General features: G+C 48.3%; 2 pseudogenes; one reads left to right on the top strand and one right to left on the bottom strand.

Annotated features, from left to right (window-relative positions):
• Positions 1-7,595: 7,595 nt before the first annotated feature.
• Positions 7,596-7,714, bottom strand: LOC119524743 (annotated as a pseudogene).
• A 2,792-nt stretch (positions 7,715-10,506) lies between these two features.
• On the top strand, positions 10,507-10,623 carry LOC119524746 (annotated as a pseudogene).
• Positions 10,624-22,759: the final 12,136 nt, after the last annotated feature.

Below are 22,759 nucleotides of genomic sequence, written 5' to 3'. Positions count from 1 at the left end.
TTGTTGTATGGGTTAATGCTGACATTTCTAGCTTCCAAACGCTGACTCTATGTTTCAGGTGCCCACAAATACCCAGCATTCCAGAAACCAGTCAGGTTATACACAAAAAAACTACTCAGCATCTCAGAATTTAGAAATAACCAGTATAACACAGGAATAGATGTAACTGCTGTAAGAGCTTACAGTCTTGGAACCTTTACAATAAGCCTTCCCCTGACAACCTATGCTCTCAGACTCAATTCTCAGAGTTTACACATTATAGTTAGTTCGTATTAGTGAGCATTATAATGTTTGTCTTTCAATTTCTGGTTTATTTTATTCAGCACTGTCCATTCACCTCACAACTTAACTCATTCTTGTAGCAGTTCAATATTCCATTTTATGTATACACCACAGTTCACCATTCCATTCATTGGTTGGGTTACTCTTAGGCCACATCTACCCACTGAAAATCATGAATACTGACACCATAAACCACACTGTGCAAATGTCCATTTGTGTTCCTGTTTTCAGTTCCTCCAAGTACATACCCAATAACCAAGTTGTAGAACCATATGGCAACCCCATGCTTGGCTTCCTGTGGAACCACCACACTGCCCTCCATATGGACTGCACCATTCTACTTCCCCACCAATGGTGGCTAGATACATCCTTTTCTCCACATTTTCTCCATCACTTGTATCCTCTGTTTATTTTTTAGACTGTTTCATTCACACACCATGCATTCCATCCTAAGTAAATAATCAGTGGTAACATGTATAATCACATAGTTTTGCATTCACCACCACTGACTATCTAGGGATATTTCAATTTCTTCCATAAAGAAAGAGGAAGATGTGGAAAAAAGTAAAAAGAAAAAAGAAAAAGAAAGGAAAAATGACAACTAAAAAGCAACAGGAGAAAATATAAAATTAAAGTAAAATACCATTAAAAAGTCAGACAACAAAAATAACACCAAGAATCCCAAACCCCTCCCTTACATACCCCTCTTCTAGACATTTAGCTTTGCATATTGCCTTTGTTACAATAATGGAAGCATATTACAATGTTGACATTAGCTGTACACTCTAGTTTGCATTGGTTGTACTTTTCCCCAATACCAACCCATTTTTAACACCTTGCAATATTGAGAATCTTTTGTTCACTGTCATGTAAAAACATTATTTATAAATTTAATCACAATCATTGCCTGCTCTAGGTTTCACTAAGTTACACAGTCCCAGTCTTTATTTTCTATCTTTCCTTCTGGTGTCCTATATATCCTTAACCTTTCTCTTTCAACTGGACAGTCATCTTTGTTCAGTGTACTTACATTAATGTGTTACCATCACTCAATATTGTACTCTAAACCTCTCTCTCCTAACTTTTCCTATCTGCCTGTAGCGCTCCCTCTAGTATTTCCTGTAGATCAGGTAAATTGTTCACAAACTCTCTCAGTGTCTGTTTGTCTGAGAATATTTTAAACTCTCCCTCATTTTTGAAGGACAGTTTGTCAGATATAGAATCCTTTTTTGGCAGTTTTTCTCTTTCAGTATCTTAAATATATCATACCACTGCCTTCTTGCCCCCAGGGTTTCTGCAGAGAAATCTATACATAGTCTTATTGAGTTTCCCTTGTATGTGATGGATCGCTTTTCTCTAGCTGCTTTCAGAATTCTTTGTCTTTGATATTTGACCATCTGATTCTTAATGTCTTGGCCAAGGTCTGTTTGGATCTAATCTGTTTGGGGTATGCTGTGTCTCTTGGATTTGTAATTTTATGTCTTTCATAAGAGATGGGAAATTTTCAGTGATTATTTCCTCCATTATTTTTTCTGCCCTTTTTCCCTTCTCTTCTCCTTCTGGGACACCCATTGTTCTAGTTTGCTAATGCTGCCAGAATGCAGAACACCAGAAATGGATCAGCTTTCATAAAAGGGGCTTTATTTGGTTACACAGTTACAGTCTTAAGGCCATAAAGTGTCCAAGTTAACACATCAGTAATCCGGTACCTTCACTGGAGGATGGCCATTGGTGTCTGGAAAGCCTCTGTTAGCTGGGAAGGCACATGCCTGGCATCTGCTCCAAAGTTCTAGTTTCAAAATGGCTTTCTCCCAGGACAACCCTCTCTAGGCTGCAGTTCCTCAGAAATGTTGCTCTTAGTTGCACTTGGGATATTTGTCCTCTCTCAGCTTCTCCAGAGAAAGAGTCTGCTTTCAACAGCCATCTTCAAACTGTCTCACATCTGCAGCTCCTGTGCTTTCTTCAAAGTGTCCCTCTTGGCTGTAGCTCCTCTTCAAAACATCACTCACAGCTGCACTGAGTTCCTTCTGTTATGTAAGCTCATTTATATGGCTCCACTGATCAACTTAGACCCACCCCAAATGGGCAGAGCAACACCTCCATGGAAATTATTCAATCAGCTGGGTGGGGCACATTCCAAAGAAACACTCAAAGAATTAGAATCTAATCAACACTGATAACATCTGCCCACACAATATTACATCAAAGATAATGGCATTTGGGGGGCACAATGTATTCAAACTAGCACACCTATGATACATATATTCATGCACTTCATGTTATTGAATTCCCTGAGAAACTGCTCATATTTTTCCATTCTTTTCCCGATCTGTTCTTTTGTTTGTAGGATTTCAGGTGTCCTCTTCTCTAGTTCACTAATCTTTTCTTCTGCCTCTTCAATCTTCTGTCATATGTCTCCACTGTGTTTTTCTTTCTTGTTGTTCTCTTCTATTGCACCTTTTATTCCCATAAATTCTGCCACTTTTTTTTCAAGCTTTCTAGTGTTTCTGTATGGTCACACAGTGCCATCTTTATACCCTTCGTCTCTTTTGCCATATTTTACTTCAACTATTTGATTTGATTTAGAAGATTTGTTTGAACATCTTTAATTAGTTATTTCAAATCCTGTGTCTCATTTGAGTGTTAGTTTGTTCTTTCAACTGAACCATATGTTCATTCTTCCTGGTATGACTCATCATTTTTTAATGGTGTCTAGACATCTGTTTTCCATGATTTGTTTATTCTAAAGGTTGTTTTCTCTCTTTTACCTGTGGTTTTCTTGTTGTCTGGCTTTGTTCTTATATGTCTTTTATGGTTTGCTAATGCTGCCATTTTGCAAAATACCAGAAATTGGCTTTTATAAAGAAGGTTTATTGGGTTACAAAGTTAGGGTATTAAGGCCACTTAATGTCTAAGGTAATGCATCAACAATAGGATATCTTCACTGAAGGATGGCCAATGGTGTCCAGAAAAACTCTGTTAGCTAGGGAGGCACATGACTGTCATCTACTCTGGAACTCTGGTTTCAAAATAGCTTTCTCCCAGGCAAAGTCTGGAGTAAAGTGTACTTTCAATGGTCATCTCCACAATGTCTCTTTTGGTGGCTTTTCAAAATGTCACTCTCAGCTCCTCTAAGGGCCATCCATTTCTGAGCTCTTTTATATGACTCCAGTGATTAAACAAGAACCACCCTGAATGGGCAGTGTTCATACTTCCATGGAAATTATCTAATGAAACATTTAACTCACAGTTGATTGGGTCACATCTCAATGGAAACAATCAATGGATTCCAATGTAGTCAGCAGTAATACAGCCCCCAGAAGATTGCATTAAAGAACATGGTGTTTTGGGGGAAATAATATGTCCAAACTAGCACAATGTCCTTTGACATTATGTTCAACCTATTTTAAACCTCTAGAATAGCTTCTGTTTAACTGATCAGAATTTTCCTGCCCTTATTTTATTTGTTCTTGATGTGCCTATAGAGAAGTTTATTTGAGGAGTATCTGCCCAGATTGGGTTGACTCCAATTGTATTTTCCCAGACAAGGCAGGCCCAGGACTCAGGAAATGGGTGTAAGCAGGATCAAGATTCCTTGTAGATGAGACTCAGCAGGTTGCCAGTCTTTTCTGCTAATCCTTTTGATTCTGTGCTTTTTCTATCCTGCATATCAAGTGGTGCTTGTCAGCCTGCAGTTCTCCACTGGTGTGATGTAGTATGGTGACTTTAATTATTAACAGATCCTGTCACTGCCAGGCACATAGTTGAGATGCAGGCTGAGGCAGAAGGTGGGCTTAAATTGTTCTGTTTTTCACCTGTGGTCTGAGTTCTTTGAATGAGGGCCACTACTAGTGTTTGGAACTACTACTCCTCTTTCTTGGGAAAGATACATCAGAGAATTTTCTCCTTCACCTATTACTTTGTCTCTCAAACATTCTTTATATCTATTCTTTCTTGGGGTAGTACTGACAACTGAAAAAGCCTGTTGCTTTCTTTATGCAAAAAAGTAAAAAAAAAATCCTTTTCAGAGCTAGTCCACTGACCCTGTGTTCACCAATCAAGAGCCATAGTTCGTACCCAGTTGTTTGCACCCCCTTCTTGAGGCACAACTCTTTTCTAATATTATGCACTCAGTCATCTCCAAATGTCTCTCTGTGTTTTTTTTTTTTTTTAATCAGCCCCACCTCCTCTCTGCCAGAGAGAGACCTCAGGGATCATTCATGATTTCTCCAGGTTTAACTGTGCTTGGAGCTTCTATTCAGAAGTCTGAATTTTTAATTAAATCTGCAATTGGAACTTGGTTGAGCTACCTTCCCTTGCTCCTAGTAGAGACTGCTTCTTTTTCACAAGGGGAAGTCACTCCAAACCAGCTTGCAATTTTAGTGGGGGAGGGTTGCCAGCCTGCACAGTCTGGGAGACTTTACTTACAGTCCTGCACTATGATTTCAGCCCCTCCACCAAATCCAAACTGATAAAGATATGTATCTTGTTATGGACATCCCCAAAGCAGTTTTTCCATACACTTCCTTGCTATATGTTAGCTGCTGTAGAAGATGAACAAAATTCTATATCTTTTTATGCCGCCATCTTGCCCCATCTCCAAGTAAGCAGTGTGATTTCAACATGACTGCTTTCAGAGACAAACTTCGTTTTGAGTGATCCCTTTCATTCATTAATTCAAATGTATTTATTCATATCCAATCATGGGCTAGCATATATTCCACACTCTGTCATAAAACATATACTCTATCATCATAGAGCTTATATTCTAATTGTAAATAAATACAATAAACTAAATATGTAATATAATTTTACATGTTATTAATAATTGAATAAATATAAGGGCAGTATGAAGCCACCTACTGGAAAGCATAGGAGAAACACAGAGTCTAAAGGCCTTAGAGGACAGTCTCATCTTCAAGGAAACTCCATACCCACCTCCTGAGACTTGGGCATCTCTGGACTAGGAAAACCTGAATGGAGCTGACCATATCTGAGGAGATCACCACACAAAAAGGCTACATAGAGGCAGGGCAACAAACAGAAAAACAAGAGGTGAAAAAAATCTGATCAACTAAACAGAATCTAAGTTAAAGGTCTAGAATAAGCTGAACTAAACATCAGAGGTTAGAGAACAAAGCCAACCAACAAGAAAATGCTAAGGAAAAAAGTGAAAACAAGCTCCAGAATAAACTAATCAAGAAAGTCAGATGCCTAGACAGCTTAAGATAATGAGCCATGCAAGGAAACACAAAAATATGGACCAGCCAAAGGAACAAACTAATAGTTTAACTGAGATACAGGAACTGAAGAAATTATTGTCAAGTCAGTTCAATGAGCTGAAGGAAGAACTAACTGGAGAAGTTCAAACAAATCTAAATCAATTCAAAAATCAAGTCAATGAACTGAGGGAAGACATAGCAAAAGAGATGAAGGACATAAGAAAGACACTGCATGATCATAAGGAAGAACTCATAAAATTGAAGAAACAAATGACAGAACCTATGGGAATGAAGGGTACAATGGAGATGAAAAAGACAATGGAGGGATACAACAGTAGATTTGAAGAGGCAGAAGAAAGGATGAGTGAATTGGAAGACCAGATATCTGAATTCACACAAATGAAAGCATAGATGGTGAAAAGATTTGAAAAATAAGAGCAGGGTCTTAGGAAGCTGAGTGACAACACAAAATGCACAAACATACATATTATGGGTGTCCCAGAGGTAGAAGAGAGGGGAAAGGGGAAGAAAGAATAATAGAAGAAATAATCACTGAAAATATTCAAACTCTTATGAAAGAAAATTAGAGATTCAAGAACTACATCACACCCCAAACAGACCCCAATAGATGTACTCCAAGAAAACATCGGTCATGGCCGGGCAGGTGGTGCGGGTTCTGGGAGGGCAGGCGGGGCTCCGGAGTCTCCCCAGGATGCCCCGGGCGTCGGTGGCCGCCGAAGGACCCGCAGGGCCGGTGGCCCAGTGGGTCTCTGGAGTCCTCCTGCTCCCGGAGGGCTGCGGGCACCCGACGACGCGGGGCTTGGGCCGGGGTGAGGGTCGCTTGGTGTCCCACCAAGACAGCCCTCTTCAAGCCCTCGTCTGCCCCCTCCCCTCCCCACCCCACCCCACCACACCCCGCCAGGCCTCAGGGCCACTGTGGTTTCTGACCCAATGGGTCGCAGAGCTCCAGAAATGCCTCGCCGTGGGCCACCGGAAGACGACGCTGGAGGTTTCCGAGCCCTGGCGAAAGCCTCGAGGCACCCGTGGAGCAACACCCGGGCTTTCCTTCTCCCAATGGGCTACCGCTTGGGGTCTGGGGGTGGAGGGAGGACGGACTTCACGGATCTCCTCCCCACACCCCACCCCCCCCCCCCCAGCCCGCAAACGAGATCAGCCTCTGCAAGAGTCCCCGCCGGTACAGTGGATCCCTGGTCCGTTGGGCCACTCGGTCTCCACCCACTGGCCTCTAAGGTGGGTGACAGCGGGTGACTCAGCCCACTGGACTGTCATCCCCGAAAGGGGCACCCCGGCCTACGGTGGTCCGGCACCCAGCCGGGACCACCCGCCCCGAGGCAAGGAAACCCAGGGGTGCGGTGGGAGTGGGTGGAGGCCAAAGGCTTCGGACGGGGGTGTCCTCTGAACAGGTGGGTGCCCGGTGCACGCGGAAAGAGAGCTGGTGCACGTATGTCGTGCCAGGGCTGGGCACGGAGAGGGAGCCCTGCCCTGCGGAGGGGAGTCAGCCCGGGGGTTCCCAGTCTGTGGGCACCCGGGTGCCGCCGCTGCCGCCACAGCGGCCGCCGTGGCGTTCCCTCTCAGGCGTGTTTCGGGTCCGGATGTGCCCGCAGGTGCAGCAAGACCGGTGGGCCCCTGGGATGCGCCTGTCAGTCGGTCTGTCGGTATGACCCAGTGCGCAGACAGGCCCGGGAGGGGCTCAAGGCGCTGGGTGGTTTCTGGAGAGACGTGGCCCCGCCCACCCCGTGCCGCCCCACCCCCCCAACCCCCACCCGCACCCCTACCCCGTCCTGAAATGGTAGGGGCCGCTGGCCCAGAAGGGGTGCGGCCGGGAAGGGGTCTTGGCCCCGCCCCTGCCAGCCCTGGGTTTCTGCGGGGCGGCAGGCACGGACCAGGCTGGGCCGGCCAAAAGGCACCCCTCTGCCCGCGCCGCGGACGTCCCAGGCCCGGGTGGTGGGGACTCGGGGCTGGGGCAGAGGCAGGGGTTAGGGGCGCCAGGCGTGCCCCAGGGGGAATCGCCGGCGGCCACGGTCAAAAGAACAAGCGAGGGAGGCAGGGAGACAGGCGGCGCCTGGCAAAAGGCTACAGCACCCGGTATTCCCAGGCGGTCTCCCATCCCAGTACTAACCACGCCCGACCCTGCTTAGCTTCCGGGATGAGACGAGATCGGGCGCGTTCAGGGTGGCACGGCCGTAGACGCTGGCGGTTGCCGCCCGGAGCCCCAGGAGCCTACGTTGCGCCCGGCTGCCGCCGCACGGCCAGCTGCGGGGAGGCTGCGCCACGCGGGGCCGGGCTCCGGGTCGCCGGACGCGCCACGATCACACACCCCGAGCCCAGCAGGTCGCGCGCCTTGGCGGTGCTCGCTGTCCGTGCCTTCGGAGTCTCGGCGCAGGCCAGCCCTGCCCAGGCCACCTGGGTCCCTGGACAGCCCCCCGTAACCCTAGCGCCAACCCCACCCAGCAGCCGCGCACCACCCCGTTCCCACCCCCGCGGCCCGCGCCCTCCCGGGACCCTGCTTCCCCCACACACGGCACCGGAACCTTCAGCGCCCCCTGCCGGCACGCACGCCACGCCAGCCGCCAGCCTGGCCCTGACCCTCCGGCGCGTCGTCGTGTGCCCGCGGGCCCCCCAGCCCCGCCAGGACCCTGCCGGCCCTGTGGACTGGACTCGGCGAGCCCCGCCAGCCGGGCCAGGGTGAGGAGGAAGCCGGAGACCTGCGTGGCGGCCCAACGCACAGCAACGTCTCTCCCCTGGGGCCGTCCCAGGTCTGGCGCCGCCTCCCCCTCGCCTGCTGTCCAGCCCACCCACCCCGACTCCGGACGCTGCACCCCTGGAACCCCTGCCACTGTCCGCCCCGACCACGGAGGAGCACAGCACCTGTCCCTCGGCCCTCGGAACCAACCGGGGGCCGTCTTCCCCGGAAGCCCCCCGTCTTGGGGCGCGAGGAAGGGCGCCGCGCCTTCAACCCCACTCACAGCCTGGGCAGGGGCCTCCGGTCCCCTCAGCGGTCGGGACAGCACCCGTGCCTCCGATCCCATCCGCTCTCGCAGGAAACCCCAGCCAGCACCTGAGAAGGAGGCCAGCAGGTCGTGGGCCTGGGGGCGAGCTGTCCGGAGGCATCCCTCCCCGGGACGAAGAGACGCCCTGGGAGCTGGCAGGCGGGATCCGTCATGGCCGGGCCTGCCGTGTGGGTTCTGGGAGGGCCGGTTCATGGTGGTGTGGTCGTAGACGCTGTCAGCTGCCGCCGGGAGCCCCAAGAGTCTTCTTTGCGCCTGTCTGGCACCGCCTGGCCAGCTGCAGGGAGGCTTTGCCACGCGAGGCAGGGTTCCGGGTCTCCGAACGCGCCACGCTCACACACCCCAGCCAGGATGTCGCTCGCTTTCTCGGTACTCGCTGTCCGTGCCTTTCTTGGATGACAGTGCAGTTGGCTGAGTCACCGGCTGTCACCCACCTTAGAGGACAGTGGGTGGAGACCCAGTGGCCTAACGGACCAGGGATTCACTGTACCGGTGGGGATTCTGTGGAGGCTGATTTCACTTGCGGGTTGGGGAGTGGGGGTGTTTGGAGGAGATACGTGAAGTCCGTCCTCTGTCCCGCCCCAGAACCCAAGTGGTAGCCCATTGGGAGAAGGAAAGCCCGGGTGTTGCTCCACATGTGCCTCGAGGGTTTCGCCAGGTCTCAGAAACCTCCAGCATCTTCTTCCGGTGGCCCCACGGCGAGGCATTTCTGGAGTTCTGCGACCCACTGGGTCAGAAATCACAGTGGCCCCGAGACCTGGCGGGGTGGGGTGGGGTGGGGATGGGTCAGACAAGGGCTTGACGAGAACTGTCTAGGTGGGACACCAAGTGACCCTCACCCCGGCCAAAGCCCCGAGTCGTCGTGTTCCCACAGCCCTCCCGTTGCAGGAGGGGTCCAGAGGCTCCGCCCAGAGGCCCACCTGTTCTTTCGGCGGCCACCGACTCCCCGGGGCATCCCAGGGAGACTCCGGAGCCCCACCTGCCCTCCCAGAACCCGCACCACCTGCCCGGCCATGACCGATCCCGCCTGCCATCTCCGAGGGCATCTCTTCGGCCCGGGGAAGGATGCCTCTGGACAGCTCGCCCCCGGGCCCACGTCCTGCTGGCCTCCTTCTCAGGTACTAGCTGGGGTTTCCTGCGGGAGCGGATGGGATCGGAGGCACGGGTGCTGTCCCGACCGCTGAGGGGACCGGAGGCCCCCTGCCCAGGCTGTGAGTGGGGCTGAAGGCGCGGCGCCCTTCCTCGCACCCCAAGATGTGGGCTTCCGGGGAAGACGGCCCCCGGTTGGTTCCGAGGGCCGAGGGACAGGTTCTGTGCTCCTCCGTGGTCAGGGCGGACAGTGGCAGGAGTGACATTGGCGCAGGGTCCGGAGGCGGGGTGGGTGGGCTGGACAGCAGGGGAGGGGGAGGCGGCGCCAGATCGCGGACAGCTCCAGGGGGAGATGTTGCTGTGCGTTGGGCCGCCACGCAGGTCTCGAGCTTCCTCCTCACCCTGGCCTGGCCTGGCCTGGCGGGGCGCGCTGAGTCCAGTCCACAGGGCCGGCAGGGTCCTGGCGGGGCCGGGGGGCCCGCGGGCACCCGACGACGCGCCGGAGGGTTAGGGCCAGGCTGGCGGCTGGCCTGGCGTGCGTGCCGGCAGGAGGCGCTGAAGGTTCCGGTGCCGTGTGTGGGGGAAGCAGGGTCCCGGGAGGGCGCGGGCCGCGGGGGTGGGAACGGGGTGGTGCGCGGTTGCTGGGTGGGGTAGGGCTAGGGTTACAGGGGGCTGTCCAGGGACCCAAGTGCCCTGGGCCGGGCTGGCCTGCGCCGAGGCTCCGAAGGCACGGACAGCGAGAACCGCCAAGGCGCGCGACCTTCTGGGCTCGGGGTGTGTGAGCGTGGCGCGTCCGGCGACCTGGAGCCCGGCCCCGCAGCTGGCCGTGCGGCGGCAGCCCGGCGCAACGTAGGCTCCTGGGGCTCCGGGCGGCAGCCACCAGCGTCTACGGCCCTACCACCTGAACGCGCCCGATCTCGTCTGATCGCGAAGCTAAGCAGGGTCGCGCCTGGTTAGTACTTGGATGGGAGACCGCCTGGGAATACCGGGTGCTGTAGGCTTTTGCCAGGCGCCGCCGGTCTCCCTGCCTCCCTCGCTTGTTCTTTTGACCCTGGCCGCCGGCAGATCTCCGTAGGGCACGCCTGGCGCTCCAAACCGCTGCCCCTGTCCCAGGCCCGAACCTGCACCACCCAAGCCTGGGTCATCTATGGCACAGGCAGAGGGCTGGCTGCATCCTGGCCAATCCACGTCTGCCACCACCCTGCAGAAAATCAGTCCTGGTAGGTGCGAGTTCAATACCCCTTACTATCTGCACCACTTCTCAGCCAGTAGCCCCTATCACTTACTCATGGCGAGGGGGGGGGGGGGGGGTCTGTGTCAGGGGGTCGGCGGGGCCATGTCTCTCCAAATCCACCCAGTGCATTCAGCCCCTCTGGGGCTGGTCTGCCATCCAAAGCATACCAAAAAATGGACAGATAGGTGCAACCCAGCGGCCCAATGGTCTTGCTGCCCTTGAGGGCAGATCTGGACCAGAACATGCCTCAGGGAGAATGCCAAGTTGGCCATGGGTGGCAGCAGCAGCATCCAGGCACCCACATCGTGGGGCCACCCATGCTGACTTCCCTCTGCAGGGAAGGCCTTCCTGTCTGTGCCCAGCCTTAGCATGATATACATGCACCGGCTCTCTTTCTGCGGGCACTGGCCACCCCATCTGAACTCTTTGGCCTCCACCCAATCTAACCACAACCCTGGCCTTCCTTGCCTTGCCGTGGGCAGGCCCAGTCTGGTTGCTGGGCCACCGTAGGCCAGGATTTCCTTTCAGGGATGACAGTGTAGCAGGTTGAGTCACCCACTCTCATGCAACTTGGAGGCCAGTGGGTGGAGACCAAGTTGCCGAAAAGACCAGGGATGCACTCTACTGCCTAGGAGGTTTGCAGAGGGTGGTCTCTCTTGTGGGCTGGGGATTACTGGGGGAAGAACTCTGAAATCCTTCCTCCTTCAAACCCAGACCTCAAACTACAGCCCTTGGGAGAAGGAAACACTGAGGATTGCTCCACATGGGCCTCCAGGTTTCACCAGGGTTCTGAAACCTCTCACATCCATGTCCAGTGGCCCCACAGCAAAGCCTTTCTGGAGCTCTGCGACCCACTGGGTCAGAAACCACAGTGGCCCTGAGACCTAGCGGGGTGTGGTGGGATGGGGAGGGTCTGAAGAGGGTTTGAAGAGGACTGCCTTGGTGGGACACCAAGTGACCCTCACCCTGACCAAGGCCCCAGGGTCTTGGACAAGGACAACCTGCCTGCAGCCCACCCAGGTGCAGGAGTTGTCCAGAGGCTCTGCCACTGGCGCACCAGGTCCTTCAGTGGACAAAGGTACACAGGGTATCCCAGGGGTCTCCAGTGCCCTGCCTGTCCTCCCAGGACTGACACCACAGGCTCAGCCTAGGCCAATCCCTCTTGCCAGTTCATAGGGCATCTCTTTGGCCAAGGGATTGTGCTTCTGGACAGCTCACCCCCAGGCCAACAACCTGCTGGCCTCCTCAGGTGCTGGGTGGATTTTCCTGTGAGAGCAGACTGGATCAGAGCCATGGAACTGTTCTGAACCCTGAGGGGACTGGATGACCACTGCCCAGGGTGTGCATGTGGTGAAAGGCACGGCAGCCTGTCTGGTGCAAGATGGGGGCTTCCAGGGAAGATGGCCCCTGGTTGGCTCTCAGGGCTGAGAGACAGATATTGTGCTCCTCCATGGTCAAGGCTGGCAGTGGCAGGAGTGCCACAAGTGCAGGGAAAGAAGGGGCAGTGGGTGGGCTGGACACCAGGGGAGGGGAGGTGGGGTTAGGCAGGGGTCAGCCTGTGTGCTGGGTGGCCACACAGGTCTTGAGCTTCCTCCTTGCACTGGCCTGGCCTGGTTGGGCATGCTGTGTCCAGGCCACAGGGCTGGCAGACATCTGGCAGGACTGGGTGGCATGTGGGTAACCAATGATATGCCAGAGGGGCAGGGGCAGGCTGGCTGCTGTCCTGTTGTGCATGCCAGGTTCCAGTGCTGAGTTTGGGGGAAGCAGGGTCCCAGCAGGGGTGGGCAACAAAGTTGGGAACGGGCTGCTGTGGGGTTGCTGGGTGGGGTTGGGGAAATGGTTAAGGGGGTTGGCCAAGGGACTGAAAAGGCCTGGGCAGGGCTGGCCTGCACTGAGTCTCTGAAGGCTTGGAGGAGGAGCACCATGAAGGAGTGCAAATTGATGGGCTGTGGTGTGTGAGTGTGGGGCCTCTGGTGACCCGGAGTCCAGCCCTACATGGCACAGACTCCCTGCAGCTGGTCGTGCAGCTGCAGCAAAGCACAACATAGGCTCTTGGGTCTCCAGGCAGCAGCCACCACAGTCTACAGCCATACCACCTTAAACATGCCTGATCTCATCTGATCTCGGAAGCTAAGGAGGGTCAGCACTGGTTAGTACAGAGATGGGAGACGGCCTGGGAATGCTGGATGCTGTAGCCTTTTGCCAGGCACTTCATGTCTCCCTGCCTCCCACTCTTGATCTTTTGTCCCTGGCCACTGGTGACTAACCCTAGCACCCACGTGGCACCCCTACCCCCTGCCACAGGCCCAAGGCCCCACCACCACAGCCTGGGACAGCTACAGCACAGGCAGAGGGCTGTTTACATCCAGGCCCAGCCAGGTGTGTCACTGCCTTGCAGAAACTCAAGCCTGGCAGGGGCAGGGAAAAGAAACCTTACTAGCTGCAACCCTACTCAGCCAGAGGCCCCAAATATTTCAGTACATTGGGGACATTGCCATGGGATGGGAGAGCCATGTCTCTCCAGAAATCACCCAGTGCCTTCAGACCCTCCAGGGTTGGTCTGCCAATGAAGGCATACCAACAGACAGACATATAGGCACATCCCAGGGGCTCACCACTCTTGCTGCCCCTGCAGGCAGATCTGGACCAGAACACACTTCAGAGAGAATGTCATGGTGGCCACGGTGGCCAGTGGCAGCCAGGTGCCCACATCCTGGGGCCACTCAGGCTGACTCCCCTCCACAGGGCAGGGCTTCCTCTCTTCGCCCAGCCCTGGCATGAGAAACATGCACTAGCACTCTTTCCATGTGTACCAGGCACCCACATGTTCAGAGGAGCCCCTCCAAAGCCTTTGGCCTCCACACAATCTGAATGCACACCTGGGCTACCTTGCCACAGGGTGGGTGGACCAAGTTTTTCTGCCAGACCACCATAGGCTGGGAACCTCCTTTTTGGGGGTGACAGTGCAGTGGGCTGAGTCAACAGCTGTCACACACTTGGAGGCCAGTGGGTACAGACCGAGTGGCCCAATGGACCAGGGATTCACTCCACTGGCAGGGATGTTTGCAGAGGGTGATCTCGCTTGTGGGCTTGGTGGGAGGGGGTGAGTTTTGTGAAGTCCAATGTTTGGGACATGGGAGGGTAGAGACAGTCAGGAATTATGGTGTCCACTGAATATTGTTTATTGCTGGGTCCAAGAAATCCTATACCCTAAGGGAAAACCATGCTCCTGAAGCAAGCCTCTGCTGGCCCTGACAATGTGAGTACTCCCCTGAAATCTGTCAAAGCCCACTCCACATCCCCCATTAACATAGTCCTGGCCTTGGGGTACAAAACCCCAGATGGGTTACCTTTGTTGTTCAGAGTCTGAAATATATATTAGTAGCAAAATAAATTGCAAGAAGGGTTACATTTTCTATCTGATCCCAAATGTGCTGATTCCCAAGTGTGTAGCTCCAGGTGGCAAAGATTCTGACCATTATTCTCAAATCCAGTAAAGGCAAGTCAGTGTAAATTCACTCTGCTCTGACTCACTGCTTTCATTAGAAGGGCAGCCATCTCATCTGGACTGGATATATTTTATTTTTTTCACTGTTACCATTTGCTTTATTTTCTGTTGATAACATTTTTCTCTACCATTGGGAAATAAAGTATAAACACAATATCTCTCTTTATATATTCTTCTACCCTTTGGCCTAAGAACAATGTTATTCTCCTATGTATTCATAGGATAACACCAACAGTTCCTGCATCTCTTCCTTCACTTGAAATAGGAATTCCTATTCGAATAGGTGTGCAATATACAGCAGGAAAACCCTGTACTAAGAAACTTCAGGGAAGAAACTTACTTTCAGTTAGAAACTGTGGAGAAGAAAGACTCAAACCAGGTGCTCAAAGCAGTCCATGATTCAGGTGGTTCTTTGAAATGCACATGCACGATTGCCCTGCCACCTGCCTACCTCACAATGAGGACCAGATTGTTAAGCAACAGGTCTCAAATACAATGGCTCCTTTTAGAGCCTGAAAATTTTAAGGGAACCCCAAGTGCCCAGGTATTGGTAGGAGGAATCATGGCCCCAGCTGTCTGAAATAGCTCTATGGAGATCCTTCTGAAGCCACCAGTATCAGCTGCAAACCTGTTGAATGGTGAGTTTTTGACTCTCCCAAGATGATTCTATGCCAACATCACCAGGGGGTCTACCTGTTAGGTTTTGGCTGCTTGGGGTTTTAAGATATGTGCCCCTGGTTGAGTATCATTCTACCCTTTTTTTCAATGACACATTGCTACTGATGTATTTAAGGTATGGCACTTAGCATCCCTGCTGCTCATTGAGATGCAGGCTGCCATGGGGCATGCACATGCACATTCCAAGAACACACTTGAAATCAAGGAATATTTGGGCACTGGGGATGAGTCTGCCCCTTCCCCAGGTTCTAGCTGAAATGAGGTTTGTTTTCAAGGTTATGTTAATGCTGGGATTTGTTGCTGTTTTTTGTGCCTGCCAGTCGTCTCTGTCTGGGCCTAAATGCTGAGAGACTTTCATGGAATCTGTGGATGCAGTGCCCAAATGGTGATGACATGTGGTACTTTGTTTGAGTGCATTGGAGGCAAATTTTGGGACAGGGGCCTCCCTGAAGGCAGGAATAATGGTGTCCCCTGAATATTTTTTGGATCTCAGTTCAAGTATTTCCATAGCCCTATGGGATGTCCCTGCTCTGGGAGCCAGTTTCCCCTGGAAAGTGTAAAATCCCTCCCTGAATCACCCTGACACATGGTACTGGCCTTGGGAGGCAGAATCCCCAAATGTGGCACATTGGTTCTGCAGCCTCTGAAATCAAAGTTATTAGGAAAGGAAATTCCAGGACTTCCCTGGCCTGTCTGATCCTGAATGTGCTGAGGCCCAAGAGAGTAGAACCAGGTGGCACTGACTCTGACCATTCTTCTTAAATCTCGTGAAAGGAAGGTCAGTGTAAGTTCACCCCACTCTGATCCTCTGCCTTCATGATGAGGACAACCACCTTCCCTGAATTTGATTTATTATATTTTAATTTTTTCACCAGGTTAACAGTTGCTCTATTTATTTTGCAATAACTCTTTTTTTCAACCATTGGAAATTAATGTATAAACAAAATGTCTCTACCATTAAATATTCTTGTAGTATTTCATTTAAGAACAAAGACATTCTCTTATGTATTCACAGATTATTGCATTCAGGGTATTAACCCTGTTGTAGTACTGTTATGTCCTCTATAGGCCTTATCCATATCCCACAAATTACCCCAATAATATCCTTTATAGCAAGCAAAACACTATTGGTAATAATAATGATAGAAAAGAGGAAAGAGAAAGAAAAAGCATAACAGGGTCCAGTCTTATAACATACATTGCATTTTATTTTCAGGTATATTTTGTCTCCTTAATCTGTGTATGTATCTTTGTATCCATCTTGACATATTTGAAGAGTGCTGAACAATGATTTTACAGAATGTTCCTCAATTTGTTTTTATTCAATGTTTCTTAATGATTAGATCTAGTTTAGGAATTTTTGCAGGAAAGATAGAAAAGATTTGTGCCCTCAGTGTGATTATTTTTTAAATGTTAACTTTTTTAAAATTCTTTTTTATTTCATTTAATTTTTTAACTATATCAAAAAATTAAACACAACACCCAAGGGAAAAAAAAAACATTTTGAACAAAATAAAGGATTAAGAAAAACAAATATCCTAAAATAAATACTTTGCCACCATCATCTTCCTAGCTTGCATTAAATTGCTATCTTCATTGCAGTTGATGAAAGAACATTTCTAATATTATAAACTGTACTGTTATTTCAGGCCTTGTATTTTTTTATGGGTCATGGATATTGCTGAACTGTCCTAAACTGCTTGTTTTCCTTTTTTCTTCTAGTTATATATACACCACTTCATTGTTTTCTACACAAGTTAGTTTGTTGCCCTAATATATCCCAGAGTAATTTGCACAGGGAAGAACAAAGGTATTTGAAGATCCTCCCTTAGGGACTGAGGGAAGATGTTGAAATATTAAACTTCTCCACCTGGGGATTCCTGATATTGTTGGAAGCAGTAGGGTCTACCATTTTAGTAGGCCAAGCCCTCAATCTTGAGACTTCCCCTTATGAAATGTATTCCTGCAATGGAGTGGCTAAGCCAACTTGTAAGTATGCCTTTGTCATTCCCAGAGGACCTCTTTTGTTGCTTAGATATTGCCTGTTTCTCTGACACCTCTGAAGGTAAACTCACTGCTCTATCCCCTACATAGAACCTGACTCCCAGGGCTATAAATCTCTATGGCAATGTGGGACATTACACCCAGTGATGAGCCTGGCCCTGGTATTGTGGAAATGAGAAAGCCTTTTTGGGCCAAATGGGGAAAGAGTACTGAAACAATATAAAGTTTCAGTGACTGAGAGATTTCAGATGGAGTTGAGAGGTCACTCCAGAGGACATTCTTATGCACTATAAATAACCATTCTTAGGTTTTAATATATTGGAATAGCTAAAAGTAAATACCTGAAACTATCAAACTCCAACCCAGAAGCCTTGACTCTTGAAGACATAACAATGTAGCTTACAAGGGGTGAGGGTGTGATTGTGAAAACCTTTGGATCACACTCCCTTTATTCAGTGTATGGATGGATGAGTAGAAAAATGGGGAAGAAAAGTAAATGAAAATATAGTGGGATGGGGCTGCTGATGTGGGTGTTCTTTTTTACTTTTATTCTTATTTTTATTCTTTCTGGTGTAAGGAATGTATTCAAAAATAGATTGGGGTGATGAATGCACAACTATATGATGGTACTGTGAATACTTGATTGTACACCATGGATGATTATATGGTATGTGAATATATCTCATTAAAACTGAATTTGATAAAAAAAAGTAAAGTGGAAAAAAATTTTATGGGTTACAATTCCACAATTTCATTTCTTCCATTATTATGTAATACAAGTTATATACAGAAAGATGAAGATGTTTAAGGCACAGTTCATTAAGCAGCTATAGAGCAAATCTGAAGAGATGCTATAGACTATAGGCTACAGTTCCACCATGTCATTTACCTTGTTCTAGCAATTCCAACACCCCAGCATCCATATATATAGAGAGAATTATATAAAGTTTCAGTGTTCATAGACATTTTTTTAATCTTATCTTGTTTGTTGTTACTTCTTCCTCTCACTTAATTTCTTTCTCCATCTTCAGGGGTGTCTTGGTAGTGAGCACCCTAACTTGTTCATTTTTAAAGTGGGTGTTGACAGTATTGAGAAGGGGGCCAAATGTGATAGTTGATCTTAAAGAGGCTGTTGCCTCTGGGTGTTAAGACTTGTCTGATATAGGAACACTCTAATACCATTCATTTTGATTTTCATGTCTCCTTCTGCATTCAATCAGTTACAACAAGTTCTTTTGAAGTATTTGAGGAATTGAGTTGACACCCACAAGGGCATGTCCCTGTGGCTTTCTCACTGCAGGACAGAGCAGCCATTTGTAGTGAGCACATTCTGAGTGTGGAGTGAGTGAAGGAGGCAGAGGTGGTTTCAGTTCAGCAGACAGAGATCAGAGAGGAGGGCTAATCCCAGACAGCAGAGGGGTCAGTCACAGAAATGTTCCCCTGATTCAGATGACCAAGATGGAAGGAAGGATGAGGGGGTACACTGAAAGAACAGAGCCCAAGTCTTCTAGTTCTCAGTGTTTACTCAGCAAATTTACAGTGACTTTTATCAATAGGCTTTCAAAATGGATGTGAACAGGAGATAAAAATTTCCTTTTTATGGTCTGTGGAGGGTCAAATTTTGGTCATCCTAATGATTCACCCCCTTGTATAAACCCTCACTATGAATGTGAGTGAAACCTGTGATTTGCTTCTAATCAATAAAATAGGACAAAGATGATGGGATACCTCCCCCTTGACCACCTTATGTGGTTGCACAGTCAGACATGGTTCCTGTGAGTAGGGAACATTTTATAAGACTCTCTTAGTAAACTGGAGAGGAAGATGCTCCTGTCAGCCTTGAAGAAGCAAAGGGCCCTGCTGGGAACTTCCCTTATGAGGGGACCATGTGGCTGGGAGCTGAGGTCCCTCCAAGAGCAGAGGGAGACTGACAGACCACAGTTCACAGAAATTTGGGGATCCCATCACACAGCAGTGAGGAAATGAGTCCTGCCAAGAGATGGAGGCTGATACCCCCCAGTCAGCCTCCAGGAGAGAGGGAATATTCCATGACCTGGACTTCAACCCAGGAGGACCCTTAGCAGAGAAGCCAGGAAGCTGCACACAGATGCCTGAGCTGGTGATGACAAGGGAGAGTAGATGTTGTTGATAAAGCTACTAGATGTGTGGTAATTAGTTACCCAGCAAAAGGCAATTAATGCTGGGGCCATCTGGTTCACTTCTTGATAATGAGAGCAAGATGAGGGGGGAGAATGGAGGGAGCTTGCAGTCACTGGATCTAGAGGTCATGAGCCCACCTAGAGTTGCAGAGAAGACACCACAGAGCAGAAGGCCTTGAATCATCTCAGGCTAAATGAGAACACTGCCCCTCCCTTGTTTTTGCCACAGTAGAGCAACTTCAATTCTGCAGTCTTGGGCCAAATCATGGGAAGGAGAGAGCTTATATTTTCATTTGCCCAATTCAAATCCCTGGGGTAGAGGTTTTTCTTTACAAGTTCATTTCAAGAAGCAACATAATTTTGAGTGGAGTTAAATTATGGAAACCCTTACAGCCCTTCTGATGAACAGAAGAGACAGCAGCTATCAAAGTATGAAGTTTTGGTCTCAATTCCCCATGAACTTGGACCACTGGGGGAAGTACCACTGCTTGTATATGATTGACAGTGATAATACACCTCATCCTCAAGCTGGAACCCAGAGATGCTCAGGGAGGCCATGTTCCCAGACATGGAGCCAGAGAAGTGATTAAGGAACTGAAGGCTGAGAACTGACACCATGATGGGTGGGGTAATAGCCTCAAAGAAATTATCTAATCAAAGGTCATTCCCACGGTTGATTTAGTCATATCTCCCTGGAAACACTCCATCAATAGGTTCCAACCAAATCAACACTAATATGTCTGCCCCTACAAGACTGCATTAAAGAACATGGCCTTTTCTAGGGGCCATAAATATATCTAAACTGGCACAGATATGAAAAATATATCATGTAAATAGAGTCTAAGAGAAAGGTGGTATAGTTATACACATATCAGATAAAATATTCGTTATGTCAAAAATCATTGAGGTTTGATTGCATGCTTTGAATGGATTATATGGTGTGTGAACATATCTCAATAAAATTGTCTAAAAAGAGAAGATGCACATCAAAAAATGTTAAATAAATGGAATCATACGGTCTATAGCCTTTTGGGACTGGCTTTCTTTCACTCAGTGTAATTCTGTGGAGATTGATCCAGGTTATTGCTTGCAGCAATATTTGTAGTTTTTACTGCTGACTAGTATTCCATGTCATGTATGTACCACTGCTTTTTAAATTATTCACCATTTGAAGGACATTTAGGGTGATTCCAATGGAGGCCAATATGAATAAAACTGCTATAAATACAAAAAAAATGTTGAGGGACTAAAAAATCAGTATATACCCATAAAAGGATCAATTCAACAAGGAAACCTAACAACTACAAATATAAATGTACCTAATGGCAGAGCCAAAGTCTGTGACGTGCTTATTGACAGATTTGAAGGCTGAAACAGATGATTCTACATTAATAGAATGAACTAAAATACACCACTGTATGTAATGACTTTAACATGTAAATGGAAGGTCAATAAAAATATGACTTCCATGATAATTTAAAGCAACTTGAGAAAAGAGACATACATAGAACACTTTGCCCAACAGCAGCAGAATACACATTCTTCTCTAGTGCAAATGGATCATTTCCCAAGATAGACTATATGTTAGGTCACAAAGCAAGTGTCAATAAATTCAAACATATCAAAATCCTACAATATATCTTCCCTGACCAAATGAAATCAAGGTAGAAACAAATAACTGTGGGAGAAATGGAAAATTCACAAATATTGGAAATTAAACAAACATTCAAATAACAAATGGACCAAAAGAAGTCAGGCAAATGAAACTAAAAGCACTACATACCAATAATTTTGGAAAGGGTAATTTATAGCTCTAAATGTTACATTAAAAAAGAAAGATCTCAAATAAGATACCTACTCTCAGCAAAAAAGGATCTATGAAAAGGAGAGCAAACTAGTCCCAAAGTAAACACAAGGAAATAAATACCAAATGTTATAATGGAGACAAATAGAGATTTTTTTCTAAAGATAACAATAGATAAAATCAACAAACCTAAGTTTTTCTTTGAAAAGCTAGTGATGAAAAAAGGAAAAAAAATGCAAATAGCTGAAATCTGAAATGAAAACAGGAATAGTCTACTGAAAGCACATAAATAAGAGGTATTATAAGAAAACACTATGAACTATGCAACAACAAAATCAAATAACCTAGATGAAATAGACAAATTCATAGAAACACCCAACCATCTACTTGGTCTCAAGAAGAAATAAAGACTTCAATAGTCCAAAAACAAGTGAAGAGATTGAATCAGTAATCAGAAACCTTCCAGCAAAGAAACTCTAAGGAGCAGATGGATGTGGAATTAGTTTCCGTAAGGTACATTCTGAGAATACAGCCTCAAGCACAACCAAAGCCAAGAGAAGACTGCTTTGTTATGTATAAAGCACAAAGGGCCCAAAAGGGCAGTACAAGAGATCTCATCATGCCCCATCCCCCAGGGAGGCAAGCTTCTCAGGTTAGTATGCTGCACACACCACTTCATGTCAGAGAGAACTCTGTCCTGTTGAGAGTGAGAATTTATACAATCTATGGGGAGGGTTCTTGCCTTAAGAGTCTCCACCCTGATAACAGCTGGAACCGATTTTTCCTGGTTTGAAGTATAAGATACAATCAGGCTGTTCCTTAGCTTGGAGTCACAGATTGGGATGGTGGGAGGGGGCTGATGTAATCCACTTTGGGAAAGGAACCTAAATGCCATTTCAGGCTGGCTTGTGGTTGACATGTCTCTTTGAAAATATAAGATTAATCTTCTTTAATGAGAGAGGTATTCCATCTTCTTGGGCCAATAATTTAATGGTTTTGGAATTACCATATCCAGTTTGGTGGTGGATCCACCCAGTAGCAGAAGGAGCCATGGGAAGTTCAGCTATTTCACCAATGTCATTGAGGGTAAGTTCATTGCTTTCAGCCTCTGTGCAGGACTCTTCCTCCACCTCTCTCCAAGAAGGAACTTCAGCCTCATCAATTAAAAAACCATCTCAGTGCATGCTTTTTCAGCTCATTCATTCCAATTATGTTCATTGTAATATGAGCCCTTCCTGTGTCCATCAATATGGGTAATAAAGATGGTGCTTTTCCACTCCACCAATTGTTTCCAAATGCTCCTATTCCAAACCAGGGAGCTTTTGATACTCCAATCAGATTCTCTCCATGAACCTAATTAGAGTGCTAAGCTTATTGACTCATGGGTCATGCATGGCCCATCAGTCAATAAGCAGGTACATGAGGGTATTTGGCTCTGAGTTTTCCAGGGCTAGAGGACTACTGAAAGTTCAGCCCATTGGATATTTTTCTGGTGCCAAAGGCAAGGGAAACATTGGCCACAACCCAATGGAAAACAGATGGCTTCAGATTGGCCAATCCATCAGTGAACCAGCACTGAGCATTCCTGTGGGCTTCCTTAAATCAGTGTACCCAGTATTCCATTGAAGAGAGGTAAGGGCCCTCATATTGTGTTGCAACAGAATCACTGTTAAAGGGGTTCTTCCACCATCCACTCATTCAAGTGTGTCACTCACTGGGGATCTGGGAGAGGGTGATCCTGAATGCACCA

Source organism: Choloepus didactylus (assembly GCF_015220235.1).
Source record: "Choloepus didactylus isolate mChoDid1 chromosome 11 unlocalized genomic scaffold, mChoDid1.pri SUPER_11_unloc6, whole genome shotgun sequence".
Lineage (NCBI taxonomy): Eukaryota > Metazoa > Chordata > Mammalia > Pilosa > Megalonychidae > Choloepus > Choloepus didactylus.
The sequence above is the reverse complement of the archived record's forward strand: the minus strand, read 5'-3'. Positions and strand labels throughout refer to the sequence as shown.